Here is a 17,747-nt window from a genome sequence, read left to right as displayed (position 1 = left end):
ACGCTCTAAGGGTATGTCTACACTACCACCCTAGTTCGAACTAGGGTGGTAGTGTAGACATACCCTAAGTTTGAACTAACTTTGCAGTGTAGACATACCCTCAGTCTCTGAGGGTATGTCTACACTGCAAAGTTAGTTCGAACTTAGGGTATGTCTACACTGCAAAGTTAGTTCGAACTTAGGGTATGTCTACACTACAGCACTAATTCGAACTAACGCATCTAGAACTAAAAACTAGTTCGAATTAGCGTTTTGCTAATTCGAACTAGCATGTCCACACTGAGTGGACCCTGAACCCAGGTTAAGGATGGCCGGAAGCAGTGCCGGCAGGGCATCAGATGAGGACTTAGAACGTGGAGCTGCTGTCTCAGGTTAGCCGAGGGCTGTGCTTAAAGGGACCCGACCCCCACCCCGGATAGACAGTTCTCAGGGGTGCCCCGCTTGCAAAGCAGTCCTGGCTTGGATTGCCTGGAGTACCCACACTGGGCACATCACAGCACTCGGACATCAGACCGGCTGCACTTGCTGCAGGCTGCCATCTGGGGAGAGGGGGCAATCGGGGAGCTGCAGGAGAGCTTCCACCCCAAAAGCCCGCAGAGCCAGCCCAGTCCTCCCCATCGGGGGCTCGTACCCCATTCCTCCCTCACCTCCTTCCACTTACCCTTCCCTAGCCACCCTTCCTGATGTACAAAATAAAGGACAATTGTGTTCAAAAATAGAATCTCTCTTTATTGAACAAAACTGGGGGAGACTGGGAAAAGGAGGTGGGAGAGGGGAAGAGAGAGGGTGGGAGAGGGGAGGGCAACTACAACGATGAGGGGTTTGGAACAGGTCCCATATGAAGAGAGGCTAAAGAGACTGGGACTTCTCACCTTAGAATAGAGGAGACGGAGGGGGGACAGGATAGAGGTCTATAAAAGCATGAGTGGTGTGGAGAGGGTGCATCAAGAAAAGTTCCTCATTAGTTCCCATAATAGAAGGACTAGAGGACACCAAAGGAAAGGAATGGGTAGCAGGCTTCAAACTAGTAAGAGAAAGTTGTTCTTCACAAAGCAAAGAGTCAACCTGTGGAACTCCTTGCTGCAGGAGGCTGTGAAGGCTACAACTAGAACAGAGTTTAAAGAGAAGTGAGATAAAGTGATGGAGGCTGGGTCCATGGAGTGCTATTAGCCAGGGGGTAGGAGTGGTGTCCCTGCCCAAAGTTTGTGGAAGGCTGGAGAGGGATGGCACGAGACAAATGGCTTAGTCACTGTCTTCGGTCCATCCCCTCCAGGGTCCCTAGGGTTGGCCGCTGTCAGCAGACAGGCTACTGGGCTAGATGGACCTTTGGTCTGACCCAGTACGGCCATTCTAAGCTCAGGGTCGGGGGTCTCAGTGGACCACCTTGATTTTCATGCACACCTGCTCCTGGGTGGCCAGGCTGGCAGCTCTCCTGCCCTAGACGGCCACTTTCCTGTGCCTAGTGCGGAGGTCGTGGATGAGGTCCACGATCTCCGCACTAGACCAGGCGGGTGCCCGCCTCTTGCAGTCCCGGGCAAGCTCCCGGGAGCAGCCAGCCTGGTCCCGGGAAGAGGGGGAGGGCTGGGGGGCATCGGGTGGCTGGCTTGAGCCTGGCACGGGCATCGTAGCCAGCCCGTGCCCCTTTAAGGGGTCCGGGGCCGGGAGGGGGGCAGACGAGTTTCCCTGGTGTTGGCCAGAGTGGCCACCAGGGAAAGCTGGGGAGGGCTAGCCTCCCACTAGTTCGAATTAAGGGGCTACACACCCCTTAATTCGAACTAGTAAGTTCGAACTAGGCTTAGTCCTCGTAGAATGAGGTTTACCTAGTTTGAACTAAGCGCTCCGCTAGTTCCAATTAAGTTCGAACTAGCAGAGCGCTAGTGTAGCGCCTATCAAAGTTAATTCGAACTAACGTCCGTTAGTTCAAATTAACTTTGTAGTGTAGACATACTTTGTACAAAGGAGGAAAAAAACAATTAGCAAGGTCAGACAAGTATTCAGACATAGACAGCCGCAAAAAAGAAAAAAAAGTGAGATGTAATTTTTGTTTGTATGTGACAGCTCACGTCTTCAGAGGATGACGAGAGTGGGACTCGGACGGGCGTAGCCGTGGTATGCACCTGCTGCTTTTGCGTGAACACAGAGGAGAAAAAAAAAAAGCACCGGAGAAAACAAGCAGGACGAGAGAGAGAGATGGTCATGGACGACATCGTTAGAGCCGTTATAATAAAAGTTTTCTACCATTGTTTGAAAAAGGTGATGTTTGATACCTGTACGCCATGTGCAGAAAAATACCCCGATCTGCTCAACTTTAGCATTCTGTTTTGGAACCGCTCAGAGGAGTTTTACCAACTTAGACGTATTGCTTCTAAGTTGGATGTTGCGCGGGTCCTGTACATAATTATGGCCGAAGGGCACAAATGGAATAAGCTAAACGTAACCTCCGAAACCGTAGCACAAGTTATTAAAACGATCAGAGAGGTAGCAGAGAGCGCAGACCCGGGGATGTATCTGATAAACCTGTCAGAGAAGGTGATGATAAAGGCGGGCTGCTCGGCATGCAGAAGGATTGGCAGTATTAACCCCGACACTCTTTACGTGTCGCGCCGTGGGGCTGCGGGGGGGTCTAAAAAAAGCTGTCTTTTGATTAAAGCGCAATGTGTATGTTTGTAGGCCTAGAAGCCAAAATGTTTATGTATTCAATAAAGCAAAAGAAAGATGTTTTAAAGTTACTCCGCTGTATTCAATAAAGCAAAAAACTACAAGCATCACACCGGCGTATATGTGCTTATTAAAGCAAGCGAAGGGCTGGAGTTAGACATGGCTGCTGGGCTAGAAGCAGTTTATTATTCTCCCGTGGAAGCTGGTAGTTTTGGGGGCGTGACACCCCTATATCAAGCCGCTAAAAGGCGGCACAATACTTTAAGTAAAAAGCAGGTCGCCGACTGGCTCGCGGACCAAGATGCTTACGCTTTACACAAGCCGGCAAGAATTACATTTAAAAGAAATAAAATGTATTTTAATGCACAGTGTGCAGCGGTGGTCAAAAAGGCAAATAGGATGCTAGGAATTATTAGGAAAGGGATAGAAAATAAGACCCAGAATATCTTACTGCCCCTGTATAAAACTATGGTACGCCCACATCTTGAATACTGTGTACAGATGTGGTCTCCTCACCTCAAAAAAGATATTTTGGCCTTGGAAAGGGTTCAGAAAAGGGCAACTAAAATGATCAGGGGTTTGGAACGGGTCCCATATGAGGAGAGGTTAAAGCGACTGGGACTTTTCAGTTTAGAAAAGAGGAGACTGAGGGGGGATATGATAGAGGTCTATAAAATCATGAGTGGTGTGGAGAGGGCAGATAAAGAAAAGTTATTTATTAGTTCCCTAAATAGAAGAACTAGAGGACACCAAATGAAATTAATGGGGAGCAGGTTTAAAACTAATAAAAGGAAGTTCTTCTTCACACAGCGTGTAGTCAACCTGTGGAACTCCTCGCCAGAGGAGGCTGTGAAGGCTAGGACTATAAGGGTACGTCTACACTACAGCGCTAGTTCGAACTAACTTAGTTCGAATTAGTTAATTCGAACTAAGCTAATTCGAACTAACGCGTCTAGAACTAAAAACTAGTTCGAATTAGCGTTTTGCTAATTCGAACTAGCGCGTCCACACTGATTGGACGCAGGGGGGCATTTAAGGGCAGCTGAAACCGGTTCTGGCAGGGCATCAGGTCAGTAGTTGCTTTGTGTGGCTGCTGTCTGAGGCTATCTGAGGCTCGAGCTTAAAGGGACCCCCCCTGGACAGCCGGTTCTCAGCTTTTCCTGCTTGCTTGCCAACCTCGCCGAGGGACAGCAAAGCGTTGGTCTCTGTGCCCGTCTGTGTCGGTGCTTCCCTTCGGGGGGGGCCGCCGCAGGTGGCAACATGGAGCCACGGCTCGCCCTGCACCTTCTGGTGCACTTTCTGGACTTGCTGCTGCAAGCCTGCCAGCAATGGCTCGAGGCTGCCTGGCACCACCTGGGGAACGTCAGCCCCCTGCCTCTCCGCCTGGCCGCCCTGGGGGCCGTGGAGGAGCCGCGGCGGCGCCCCGGCACCGGCGTGCCCCGCCGCGTCTGGCGTCTGGACACCAGCAGCGACTGGTGGGACCGCATCGTCCTGGAGCGCTGGGAGGACCGACAGTGGACCCAGAACTTCAGGATGAGGAGGGACACCTTCCTGGAGCTCTGCGAGTGAGTCGCCCCTGCCCTGCAAAGAAGGGACACTCGCATGAGACTCGCCATCCCCCTCCAGAAGCGGGTGGCCATCGCCCTCTGGAAGCTCTCCACGCCGGACAGCTACCGATCCGTCGGGAACCAGTTCGGCGTGGGGAGATCCACCGTCGGAGCGGTGCTCATGCAGGTACGGCGCTCATCGGCCACCGAGCCGGGGCGTGGAGGGGGGCTGCGAGGAGGGGATGGGCCGCCCCAGGGACAAAGGGGGGGCGGGAGGAGGCGAAAGCGCCCCGCACCGGAGGGGTCGGGCTGTCCCGGCCGTACTACACGCAGCCAGGGGGGTTGCTTCCGGGAGTGGGGCGCGGGGCACTGCCAGGGCACGCACGCTCCCAGCCACCCGGGCGCCCCACTGATTGGCGCTTTGCTGTGTCTCTCCGCAGGTGGTCAAGGCCATCAACCGGGTGCTGCTACGCAGGGTGGTCCGCCTCGCCGACCCGGACACCGTCATCCGGGGATTCGGCGCCCTCGGCTTCCCCAACTGCGGGGGGGCCATCGACGGGACGCACATCCCCATCCGTGCCCCGGAACACCAGGCGTCCCGTTACGTGAACCGCAAGGGGTACTTCTCCGTCATCCTGCAGGCCGTGTGTGACCACCGGGGACAGTTCACGGACATAAATGTGGGCTGGTCCGGCAAAGCACACGACGCCCGGGTGTACCGCAACTCCTCCGTGTGCCAGCGGCTGCAGGACGGGACCTTCTTCCCCGACCACCACATCAGGGTCGGGGACGTGGACATGCCCGTGTGCCTGGTGGGGGATGCCGCCTACCCACTGCAGCCCTGGCTCATGAAGCCCTACACGGGGCACCTCAATCCCTCCCGCCAGGCCTTCAGTGCCAGGCTGACCAGGGCCCGCATCGTGGTGGAGGGGACCTTCGGGCGACTGAAAGCCCGCTTTCGATGCCTCCTCACCCGTCTGGACCTGGCCGAGCACAACATCCCTCCCGTGGTGGCAGCATGTTGTGTGCTCCACAATTTGTGTGAGTGAAAGGGGGAGGCTTTCCTGCCAGCCTGGATGGCTGAGGCTGACCGCATGGCTGGACACTACGGTCAGCCCCTCACCGCCGCCGTCCGGGAAGCCCAGCAGGGGGCCATCCGGATCCGGGAAGCCCTGCGGGAGAGCTTCCAGGTGGAGGAGGAGGAGGACTGACCTCTCCCTGCATGCCCCACTGGGGCCTTCTTCCACCCTCCCCCCCTTCCCCTTTCCCCTCCCTACCTACTGTCAAATAAAGACACCTGTTTTTCAAACAAAAACGTATGTTTATTTCACAGAACTGGGGTGGGGGGAGAGAGGAATGAAGGTGGGAGAAGGGAGGGGGAAACCTGGGACGAGGGAGCTGGAAGGGGAGGGGAGGGAAGGGAGGAAGGGAAAGGAAAGCTCAGGGGTGGGAGTCCGGCTGCCTCTCCCGTCTCGCCACACTGCGGGTCCGGGGGCGTCGGTGGGGAATGGTTGTGGGGGGGGGGGGCAGAGGGGACAGGGAGTGTGGAGGAAGCAGGAGCGGAAGCAGGAGGGGGAGCAGGAGGAGCACGGGGAGCAGCAGGAGGAGCACGGGGAGCAAGAGGGGGAGCAGGGGGAGGAGGAAATGGGAAGCGGTCCAGCAGGCTCTGGAGGTGGCCTCGCAGGGCACGGCCCTGCTCCTCCCGGGCCTCCAAACTCCTCTGGCGCAGCCTGAGGTCCTCCTGGGCCCAGTGGTCCTGGAGATGGTGCTGTCGATCCAGGAACCGGAGGTGCCGCCTCTGGTAGTCCTCCTGGTTCCTGGCTGTCCTGCTTGCCCGGGCGCGGGCGGCTGCTGCAGGCGGGGTGGTGCGCCCTGCAGTCCCAGGTGCTGCAGCTGTGGTGCAAGAAGACCAGCGGTCAATTACCCCAGGGGCCCAGGTGTGTGAAACCCAGCTCCCCTCTGCAAGGCCGGGGCCCCTGCAGGATCCCCAGCTGCTGCTCCGTGGTGGGCAAGGCCCAGGCGCACGGTCCCGGGTTCCCTCTCACCCCAGCCCCCCGTACACATAAGGGGAACACGATGGTACTCACAGGTGGACGCCTCCCCGGCCTCAGACGACGCAGGCGAGCGGCTCTGTGGGGTGCCTCGGGGGTCCCGGGTCCCGGGCAGGCTGGCAGCAGGCTCCTGGCTCTCAGAGCCCTCTTCCTCCTCCTCTGTCTCCAGGAGCGGTCCCTCTGCCCCGGGGTCTATCACGTCCCGGGGGGCAGGGACGGCATGAGCCCCCAGGAGGCGGTCCAGGGCATGGAAGTGGGGGCAGGCCTCCGGGTCGGCCCCTGGCAGGCAGGCCCGGGAGTAGGACTGCCGCAAGTCCTTAATTTTGCAGCGCACCTGCTCCCGGCTGCGCTGGTGGCCCCTGGCGGCCAGACTGGCAGCCATGCGGCCGTAGACGGCCGCGTTCCGGTGGCTAGTGCGGAGATCGTGGACATTGGAGGCTTCCCCCCAAACCTCGATGAGGTCCACGATCTTCGCACTTGACCAGGCGGGCGCCCACCTTTTGCGCCCCCGGGCAGGCTCCTGGGAGCCGCCAGGCTGGTCCTGGGGAGCAGTGGAGGGCTGGGAGCCCTCGGATGGCTGGCTCATCCTGTGGCAGGTGCAGGCTGTGCAGGCACGGGTGCTGGCAGCCTTGCAACTGGCACAAAGTGAGTAGCCAGCCCGTGGCCCTTTAAGGGCTCCGGGGCCGGGAGGGGGGCAATAGAGTTTCCCTGGTGTTGGCCAGAGTGGCCACCAGGGAAACCTGGGAAGCCTTAGCCTCCCACTAGTTCGAACTAAAGGGCTACACAGCCCTTAATTCGAACTAGCTAGTTCGAACTAGGCGTTAGCCCTCGTAAAATGAGGTTTTCCTAGTTCGAACTAAGCGCTCCGTTAGTTCTGTCGAAGCAAACGCCTCACTCAGTTTACGCGGCTAAACAGACAGTTTTATTGGCCAATAAAAGCAAAGTGAGCCAAACGTGGTCACAGCAAAGCCGGGCCCAGTAAGGCTGCTAATACAATCAGTCCTAGTATCTTTATACCCTTAACCAAACAGTCTGACGTCAGGGCATCCAATTACAGAAATAATCAATTAAACTAGGAAAAACAAAGCCTTATCAACATGATGGTGGACAGGTACGAGGGAGTACATCTCCTGTCCCAACCAGCCCAATTAACACATTCCAATAGCGCATATGTCTTGGCCTGGCGCATGGGGTGATAGAAAGTTCACTCTGGCCTATGTGCAAAGACAAAAAGCTGAAATGGTTTCTGTTATACAAGATGGCTTCTAGCTAGACATAAACTAACTTCATCAACTCCCCCCTTTTAGCCTTTTAAAGGCTAACCATGAAACCATTTTACATCTCCATTTCCATTAAAGTATTTATGTACATTTCTTGTTCCTCTCTCTGCTCATCATATTTTAACATCATTACTTCCACATTCCCTTTAGTAAGGGTCTGTCCCTTGTTTTCTAGAATACAAGAAATACAGCATTTGATTAACAAGAAACAAAAATAAGCACAAAAGAATATAGCCAATACTAAAACTACACCTTGCAAAATCTAAGTTCCCACAAGTCCAAACCAGCCTCTTAACCAATCCCAGAGGGTCCAGTCTTCCCCCTGCCTTAAGCGTTCCACAGCTTTTTCAATCTCTGAGGCATCTTCCTCCACTTCTTTGCTGGTGTCGGTGATATACACACAGCATTCCTTTCCTACTAAGGCACAAACCCCGCCCTTACTAGCCAGGACATAGTCTAGGGCCATCCGGTTCTGGAGAACCATTTGTCTCACTTCTCCTAACTCCTTATTAATGGCACGGAGAGCTTTGGTTGTGGCATTAGCTACTTGCTCGAAAGCTACTTCCAGCCTCCGAATTTCTCTTACTGCATAGGCCACACCCAATCCTGGGAACATAATTCCCCAAAACCGCTGTGTTTCTGTTACCTCTCGGTAGTTTCGGATTCTACTACCAGGGAGATGGTTAGTGATTCAAATGGCTGGGAAGGCTGCTCCAATATAGCAGGTCCCACTCCAATCCTTAGGCAGTGTTTTGTATGCCCAGCGGCCACATATAAAGTAATGGCCAACCTTTGCTGTTAAGGTTCTTTGGCACTGGGGCTTCATCATCCATTGCAAATAGTACCCATCGATTCCAAAGTCATAAGGGCCTTTGTTATTGTACCAGGTGTTGTTTCTGTTCCATACCCCATTCAGGACAATGTTTCTCTCACACCTGCTTTTTCCCCACTCGGGCCCCTGAACCATTACATGTCCAGCAGTATTCTCCAACTGGTGTCAGAGCTAGGCGGATGTACCCTGGGCTAGTAAACCCTTTATCCTGCCAGGTATCATTTGGCTTTAGATCACTAAACAATGGGCCATTCATTTGAGTGTTGTTCAGTGGGACTGGAATCATTGGGATGCCTCCTTCTGAATGTACAGGACTGTGAGCACATATCCAGCAACCTGTGGAATTAAATTCTTGGGAAACTTGGTTCATTAAAAGCATAAACACATTTGAACCATATAGGTTATAACTACTAGGTATTAAAAACAAGATTAAGCATAAGCTCAACATGAATTGTTTGTCCAGCCTCATGCTGGCTGTTCTTCAGGACTTCGTAGATTGCTTCACCTATCGCTGGCAGGTCCTTCTGGGCCGCAGCTGGTACCTTGGCCTCGGTCTTTCAGGATCGCCTGCTTCTGGGCCTGGATTGCCGGTACCAAGCCTGCGCTGATCCTCGTCTACTTCTGGACCTAGGTCTCCGGTACCAGGTCTGCAGTGATCCCCGTCTGCTTCTGGACCTGGGTCTCCGGTACCAGGTCTGCGGTGATCCCCGTCTGCTTCTGGACCTGGGTCTCCGGTACCAGGTCTGCGGTGATCCCCGTCTGCTTCTGGACCTGGGTCTCCGGTACCAGGTCTGCGGTGATCCCCGTCTGCTTCTGGACCTGGGTCTCCGGTACCAGGTCTGCGGTGATCCCCGTCTGCTTCTGGACCTGGGTCTCCGGTACCAGGTCTGCGGTGCTCCTTGTTGGGGCTGACTTCTGTAGGGGCCAGGACGGGTTTGCAGTGGGATGCGTGGATCCAGGCGGGCAATCCTTCGCACTTTACAGCAGTATGGGTGGTCAGAAGGACTTGGTAGGGACCCTTCCACCTGGGTTCTAGGGCAGTCTTCCGCTGGTGAACTTTCACGCAAACCCAGTCTCCTGGTTGTAGTTTATGGCACGGCTCAGTCGGGGCCTCCTGGAAGGCGTGCTTAACCTGTGAATGATAGGACTGTACACACCTCATAAGTTCCTGACAATACTTGACTATGCTTCCTTTAACGAGTGTGGCATCAGCCAGGTTAATGTCTGGGCTGCTTAACAGTCTCATAGGTCGGCCACATGCAATCTCATGTGGACTGAGTCCAGTTTTCCGATTTGGAGTGGCTCTCATGCTCATTAGGGCAATCGGGAGTGCTTCTACCCATGTTAAGCCAGAGTCCTCACATATCTTAGCAAGTTTGTTCTTTAAAATCCCGTTACGTCTCTCTACTGCTCCTGCGCTCTCCGGGTGTCGCGGGCAGTGCAGTGCTTGTCTGATAGAGTCGTACTTTGCCAGTTTTTGAACAATCTGTCCAGTAAAGTGGGTACCTCTATCACTGGAGATCACCAGGGGTATTCCCCATGATGGGATGTAATGATTTAGAAGTTTCTTAGCTACTGTGATGGCATCAGCTTTCCTACAGGGATAAGCTTCTACCCATCCCGAAAACAAACAAACAATAACCAGCACATATTCAAAGGATTGACATTTAGGCAATTGAATAAAGTCCATTTGTAAATTCAGAAATGGTCCCAAAGATGGAGGTCTGGTTGCCGGAACTGTCTTTACAGGTTTACCCACGTTGTGGGCTTGGCAGACAGGGCAAGCCAGACAGTAATCTTGGGCTGCTTGGGAGAATTTGGGAGCAAACCAATTTTGCTTTAGGATTGCCACCATCCCCCCTTTGCCAACGTGCGACAATCTATGGAGCACGGAGGCAAGGTGAGGTAGCAAGACCACTGGGGCAACAATGCGGCCATCAGAGCTGCACCACAAGTGGTCTGGGTGCAAGGTGCACCCTGCCAGTCTCCGCTCCTGCTTTTCCGATTCTGGGGCTTGGTCCTGCAGGAGGGCCAGTTCTGACAGAGATGGCAAAGGAGCTGGCGGTGGTGGGAGAGAAGGGTACAATGCTTCAGCCCGAGGAGGACATAGGGCGGCTGCCTTAGCAGCCCGATCGGCCATGTCATTTCCTGATGCAACTTCATTAGAGGAAGAGGAATGAGCTTCACACTTAACAATGGCAAGAGCCGAAGGTAAAAGAACTGCATCAAGTAAAGCGGCTACATAAGGCCCATTCTTTATAGAGTGGCCAGAGGAGGTAAGGAAACCCCGCTGCTGCCAGAGCATACCAAAATCATGAACTACCCCAAAGGCATACCGGGAGTCAGTGTAGAGAGTAGCAGACGCTCCTGCGGCAATGTGACAAGCCCTTGTGAGAGCCATTAATTCCGCTACCTGTGCGGAAGAAACAGCAGGTAGAGGGGCAGATCCCACTACATCCCAGACAGTACAAACTGCATAGCCTGCTACTAAAACTCCACTAGAATTGTAAAAGCAAGAACCGTCTGTATACAGTATAAAATCAGGGTTATCTAAAGGCATTTCAGACAGGTCTGGTCTTGGAGAGGTGACGGCTTGCACAACCTGCAAACAGTCATGAGGCTCCCCCTCGTGGGGTGCAGGGAGCAGTGTAGCGGGATTTAAAGAGTCACAGCGAATTACAGAGACATTGGGAGAAGCAAAGAGAAGCCGTTCATATTTAACAAGATGGGCATTAGAAAGGTGCTGGGTTTTTCCCTTTAAGAGTAATGCTGACACCGAATGAGCAACAGCCAGTGTTAATGGAGATTGTAAAACCAAAGGTTCTGCTTGCTCTAAAATCCGCACTGCCGCAGCAACAGCACGGAGGCAGGGGGGGAATGAGGCCGCAACAGGGTCAAGATAGGTGCTGTAATAAGCAAGAGGGCGGTATTTATCACCATGTTTCTGCACCAGTACACCCAAAGCACATCCTTCTTTTTCATGACAGAACAAAGTGAAATGACGGGAGTAATCGGGCAAGCCCAGAGCTGGAGCAGAAGCTAGCGCCTGTTTTAGGGACGTGAAAGCAGTGTCTTGCTGAGATCCCCACGGTATAGGGGAAGGGGTCGCATTACGGGTGAGCTCCTGGAGCGGTTTGGCTAGCTGAGAAAAGTTAGGAATCCATTGTCTGCAGTAGCCAGCCACACCGAGGAAAGAGCGGACTTGGGAGGGGGTAGTGGGCTTAGGGGCAGAAAGGATTGCCTGGATTCTGTCAGCAGAGAGGTTACGGCTCCCCGCCGAGAGGTCGTGGCCCAAATACCGAACTGTGGGCTTGCAGAGCTGAAGTTTTTGTTTAGACACTTTATGACCCTTATTAGCTAGAGCCGTGAGAAGTACAACAGAGTCTGATCTGCAGGCCTCAAGGGAAGCGCTACAAAGAAGCAAATCATCTACATATTAAATAAGAGTAGAGCCAGAAGGGAATGTAATGTCAGAGAGATCCTGCCGTAGAATTTGTGAAAAGTGGGTGGGAGAATCTCTAAACCCTTGTGGCAGAACAGTCCAACAGTATTGCTGTCCTTTGTAAGTAAAAGCAGTAAGATATTGGCAATCAGGGTGGAGGGGAACACTGAAAAAGGCGGAGGAGAGATCAACGACAGTAAAATGGGTGGAATCAGGTGGGATAGAGGAGAGAATAGTGGTCGGGTTAGGCACAACAGGAAATTGAGAAATGACAATAGCGTTGATAGCTCGAAGGTCCTGGACGAAACGATAGGTGTCCCTTCCTGGTTTCTTTAGAGGCAGTATAGGGGTGTTACACTCACTTGTACAGCGAACAAGAACACCTTGTGCCAAGAGATCAGAAATGACAGGCTGAATCCCTGCCTCAGCTGCAGGATTCAGTGGGTATTGGGTAATATGGGGCAGGCGCTTAGTTGTATCAACAGAAATGTAAACAGGATCCACTGATATCCTGCCCACTTCGTTTGGGGTGGTGGCCCACAAACAGTTGGGGACCTGGGACAAAAGATCAGCATCTGGAATTAAGGGGACTAGGACCGTGTTAGGACCCTGCAGCAGGTCCTCCACCTCCTGTCGGGTCTGTGCAGGCACTTCAAGATAAACCCCATCAGGAGTACAGAAAATAGTGCAACGCAATCTGCACAATAAATCCCTTCCTAACAAATTCACAGGGGAAGTAGGACTTAGGAGAAAGGAATGATGCTCGGAAATGGGTCCTAGTACAAGAGGGACAGGTTTAGAAACAGGGTGAGGCACGACTTGATTAGAAATACCAACTGCATTAACAGCCTGGTTAGAAACGGGAATAGAGAAAGAAGACGCTTGGAGAGTGGACCTGCTAGCGCCTGTGTCCACTAAAACCTGGGTGTTTTGTCCAGCAACCTGGCAAGTGAGGGTGCCGTCAGAATTCAGGGGAATAAGCGGAGATAAAAGGGTGAAGTTGCAATCCTCCTCTGGGCACCCCTATTGACTCTCAGCTGTCGCTAAAGTAAACTGACCCTGCGGGGGTCTGAAAGCTACAGGCTCTGGCTGCACGGGGCGGTTTGGGCACTGACTCTTCCAGTGTCCTGGCTGTTTGCAATAGTGACAAGTGTTTGCATTTATCCTGGGGTTGCCACGGCCGGCAGAATTTCCAGACCAGGGTGAGCCCCGTGACTGTCGCTCTATGGGACGCCCCCGACCCCTGCCTGTTTTAGTAGGCAGTGATTGCAGAACCATAAGCTTAGGTTCTTTGTCCTGTTTAGCCTTTATGCACTGTCTGCAGTGGTTTGCCACTGTCAGAAGCTCCTCTAAGGGTTTAGTTTCCCAGCCAATGGTTATCTGTTTTAACAGGGTCTGGATAGCTGGATCCAGTCCAGTAACAAAAGCAGCACCCAGCGCCTGCTTGGCAGTGTCAGCTGGGTTTTCAATGCCAGAGTGCCTTTCAAACACTTTAGTAAGCCTTTCTAAATAGGCACCTGGTGATTCATTTTCTTCCTGCTTGCAGGTGTTAAGTTTAACCCAATTCGGAAGTTTGGGAAAGACTTGAAGGATACTATCAAGCAGTCCGTTTCTAGCTCGGGTGAGAGCCTCTTTATTAGCTGCTAAATCTGGGTCTCCTGAAATAGGTCCAGGTGGCCAGCCTGCCTTCTTTAAAATCTTTTTACGCTTATCATCAGGCAGAATCACCCTCAAAAGCAGATCAAGGTCTTGCCAGTTAGGATCATAAGACCGTATTACTAGTGCCAGTTCTGCTTTAAATTTTACCGGGTCCTCTTCTACTGAGGGAAAATCTTTGGCCAGGGCGTGTAACTCGGTCTTGGTCCAGGGTTGGTAAACCCGCATACGCCCTCCTTGTGGGTTTGGGACTTCCCGTAAAGGATAAGCTGTGGCACTGGTTGAGCTACTAACCATCTCCTCTGCACTCGACTTTGTTTGTTGTCCTTTTGCTAGCACGAGGTTCTTGGCTGCTAAACGTGTCGTCACTCCCTGTCCCTTTATTTCATTCCCTTCCTGGGACTCGGGAGCTGGGGCCGGGATCGGACATGGCGGGGGATTCCACACAGGGCACAGGACATCATTCATGTGGTCCTGTGAATTAGGGTTTGGGAAACAAGGATACAAATGCCCAATAGGTGGTGCACTAGGCTTAGTTATTACTGCTTTTGATTGAGTGCCAGCCTCTTTCAGCAGTTTAATCTGTGTTTGCAGTTTTTCCTGAGTACCTTTGAAGCTTCTTAATTGAGATTCTTTCTGCCTTTTAAAAGTTTCTTCATACCATGGTAGATAGGCAGACCATTGCAGATCGGGAGTTTTCGCTCCACGACCCTCAAGAGCCTCCCTTAAATATAGAATTTTAGTTACATCAAAAGTCCCTTTCAATGGGAATTGTAATTTAGAGTCATTTTGGGTATACAAATTCCACTTATTTAAAAACTTGCAAGTATTTTTCCCATAGTGAGTATACATAAAGAAAGCCGGACTGTCCTTAGAAGGCACTGGAATTCCTGTAGACTGACCTACCCCCATTGCCTGCGCGCGCTTAAAAGACTCTGTAAGACACCGAACCAAAGTCCGCCTGCTTACACTATTTTCTTCTGCAAGTCACCGAATCAAGAATTCGCATGCTCGCTCTGCGAGTCACCGAATCAAGAATCCGCATGCTCGCTCTGATCCCCCCCCTTTTTCTTGTGAGACGCTGGACCAAAATCCACCCGCTCACAGGGGTTTCCAGCACCCACCCCAGCCCGGCAGAACACCACGTCCTGGTGCCTGGAGACAGCCTGACGGAATGAGGAAATACTATGGCCTGGGGTTAGCCTCAGAGGTCAGTACTATGTTCACAAATAACAGAAAGAGACAACAAAGCTTTCCCACAGTTCCGTGTGCAGAGAGAGAGTAATGGCACCACACCAGCTTTTAGTGTCTGAACACAGAGGCTACGTCTAGACTGGCCACTAATTCCGGAAAAGGGATGCAAAGCGGGTAAGTCAGCATAGGGAACTCCGCGGGGGATTTAAATATCCCCCGCGGATTTAAATAAACATGTCCGCCGCTTTTTTTCCGGCTTGGGGAAAAGCCGGAAAAAAAGCGTCTAGACTGGCGCGATCCTCCGGAATAAAGCCCTTTTCCGGAGGATCTCTTATTCCCACTTTCAAGTAGGAATAAGAGATCCTCCGGAAAAGGGCTTTATTCCGGAGGATCGCGCCAGTCTAGACGCTTTTTTTCCGGCTTTTCCCCAAGCCGGAAAAAAAGCGGCGGACATGTTTATTTAAATCCGCGGGGGATATTTAAATCCCCCGCGGATTTCCCTATGCTGACTTACCCGCTTTGCATCCCTTTTCCGGAATTTGTGGCCAGCCTAGACGTAGCCAGAGGGTCCAGCGCATGGCTGCCTCACTAGAGACACCGGTGTGCCCTTTTGGAACTGTGACACATAAGACAGGCCTAATAGACAAAGACAGACAAAATATTAGCCGCTCCACAAAATTGAATTCCGTAGCCCCCCTTACCCCAATTGCCAGCCGTCACTCCAAATCCCAAGCCCTCATTAGGAGATTTCGTAACAGGTATCCCCTTACCTTCTATTGAGCGCTCTGAGAGGTTTGGAAGCGGAGTGCCGGTCCGTCCATACAGGCAAGTGACGCGTTAGGAATCTCGGTGGAACCTCCAAATTGTAGAAGCAAAGACTTCACTCAGTTTACGCAGCTAAACAGACAGTTTTATTGGCCAATAAAAGCAAAGTGAGCCAAACGTGTTCCCAGCAAAGCCGGGCCCAGTAAGGCTGCTAATACAATCAGTCCTAGTATCTTTATACCCTTGACCAAACAGCCTGACATCAGGGCATCCAATTACAGAAATAATCAATTAAACTAGGAAAAACAAAGCCTTATCAACAAGATGGCGGACAGGTGCGAGGGAGTACATCTCCTGTCCCAACCAGCCCAATTAACACATTCCAATAGCGCATATGTCTTGGCCTGGCACATGGGGTGATAGAAAGTTCACTCTGGTCTACGTGCAAAGGTAGAAGCTGAAATGGTTTCTGTTATACAAGATGGCTTCCAGCTAAACATAAAATGGTTTCTGCAGCTTCTACATAAGGTCACTCACCTGATGTTTCCTCCCCGGCCTCAGAGAATGCCTGGGACACATCCAGGCTGTGGGGTACCAGCTCCAGGGTCAGCATGGGGATAGTGCTGGCCACGTCGGGGTCATCCTCCTCTTCCACATGACTGGCTCTGCCCCCGGGTGGGCGACTGTGGTTGACTCAGGGCTGGAGATGCCTGCTAAGAGTGGGGAAGGGGCTGCACTGCCCCCCAGCAGGCAGTGCAGGTCCTGGTAATAAGAACAGGAGTGGGGTTCTGCCCCACAGTTGGGAGCTGTGCTCCCTCACCCTGGCATATGCCTTTACTTTCATCCAGACCTGCTCCTGTGTCCAGATGTGGCCCTTTGAGACCAGGCTATTGGCCATGCATCTTGGCATTGCACCGTCTGGTTCGAACATCCTGGAGGTTTTCCTCCTCACCCCAAACCTCAATGAGGGCCAGGATCTCCGCCCCAGACCAGGATGGCGTGTGCCTCTTGTGGTGCCTGGCAGGCTCCTGGGAGCCATCAGAGTGCTCCCTGGGAGCAGGGGAGGGCTCTTGGGGGGCTCATGGGTCACATATGATGGCCCGCTGAGTTGCTGTGGCAGCAGCGTGGCTGTAGGCTGTGAGGGCCAGCTTCCTGCCACAAGCCCTTTCCCCTGTGGCTGCAGCTTTAAGGGCTGCAGGGGAAGAGGAACTATAGAGTCCTGAGGAGTGTGAACAGAGTGGCCAGCAGGGCAGCTGTGGGATTTCCTGGAGGCCCCTTATTTCAAAATAACTCCAGCTGCCTCATCTACACCTGCCTTATTTTGAAATAGCTGTTTCAGAATAGGTGTTATTTCTTGTGCAATGAGAGTTACAGAAGTTGGAATAAGCTGTCCGTTATTTCCAGTGTGCAGCCATCTCAGCCACTCGGGCAAAAGCAAAGTAGGCTATAACCACCTGGCTACGTCAGGGCTGTCCCCCACTCTGGCATACCAAATGCAGAAGGTGGGGGCCCACCAGAGAGCTTCAAAACCTTGCCTCTACAGGCACTGGTTATAAACACTTCCCCCCAGAATCACAATACACAGATTTTGAGGAACTGCTGCCACCATAAAGTACTTTTTCCCTAAAACTGGGAGGTGAACACTTGAAATCACCCCCAGGGGTACCCCAAGCTTTTGCCCCAAAAGAGCTTGCAAAAAGAAAAGATGAAAACAAGCTGCAGTCTCTGGTAGCTGACCTCTCAGAGACATGTAGATACACAGAGACAGACCTTCCAGGACAAGAATCAAATTGTTGCATAAATTGCAAGGTTTCGTCCCCTTGGAGGCTAGTCTGATTTACCCCAAGAAGAGAGTCACACTTTCAGGCTGGGTCCAACTCAAGTTTATTGGTTGCAATCAAGGTACGGCTAAGGAACTCAATGTTCAAATCAGAGCCGACCCCCAACATCTCATAGGCAGGGGTTTTTATAGGGTTCACATCTTTCCTGGTTTAGGTGCCTTAACATGATAGGTTACTTCATCTTTGACATTTAGCATTCCTATAGGTCAGGTTAATTTTCCAAATGAGGTTAAATACAGTGCCTACTTGCTGACTTTGCAGTTACAGCTGTGTTATATTCATTCACTTTTGCTGAACAATGGGCAAGCCATACTTCCCTTTTCCCTTTCCTGCTTGAGCCGGTCACAAGTTTAAAGGATGTGGAATCTATCCATCTCTCTACTTAACAGAAGACTGGTTTCACTTCCCCTCGTCTCCTTATTATAAGTTATTACCTGTGACAGGCCTTGACCTTTGTCATGTCTTACTCCTATACAAATAG

Source organism: Pelodiscus sinensis, unplaced genomic scaffold (genome assembly GCF_049634645.1).
Source record: "Pelodiscus sinensis isolate JC-2024 unplaced genomic scaffold, ASM4963464v1 ctg66, whole genome shotgun sequence".
Lineage (NCBI taxonomy): Eukaryota > Metazoa > Chordata > Testudines > Trionychidae > Pelodiscus > Pelodiscus sinensis.
Note: the sequence above shows the minus strand (reverse complement) of the source record.